Genomic DNA, 454 nt, shown 5'->3' on the forward strand with positions numbered 1-454 from the left:
TGAGTAGAGGATGAAGAGTACAACCATGTGTGTGGAGGAATGCTGTGCCTTCCCTGCCTCTCTGTCGGTTGTCCATAGTCACTGCCTGCCCACCCCGAAAGCAGAGGCTATGAAACTGCTGCCAAGTCCAGAAGTCACTCTCTGACCTCAGCAGTGTGAGCCCTAGAGTCTGGCAGAAAGGGACAGGTGGCTAACCTCTCCTGTAGTGTGTGGCTCTGTCCAGGGCAAGGGGCTCTGCTGCCTAGAAAGGTGAGTGGCAGGCTGAGATCATTAAAGCTTAAGACACGAAGGATAGCAGGTGTCTAGGCCGCCTTCTGGGAACTTCGGTTGTAACTAAAAGAATAAACCTCACACCTGTGGTTCTCAGCCAGGGGCATTTTTAACCCCAGAGGACATTTTTTGCTATCACAGCTTGAGAAAGGAGTTATTTGCCTCAACTGGGCAGAGATCAATA

The sequence above is a fragment of the Mus pahari genome, chromosome 6, assembly GCF_900095145.1.
Source record: "Mus pahari chromosome 6, PAHARI_EIJ_v1.1, whole genome shotgun sequence".
NCBI lineage: Eukaryota > Metazoa > Chordata > Mammalia > Rodentia > Muridae > Mus > Mus pahari.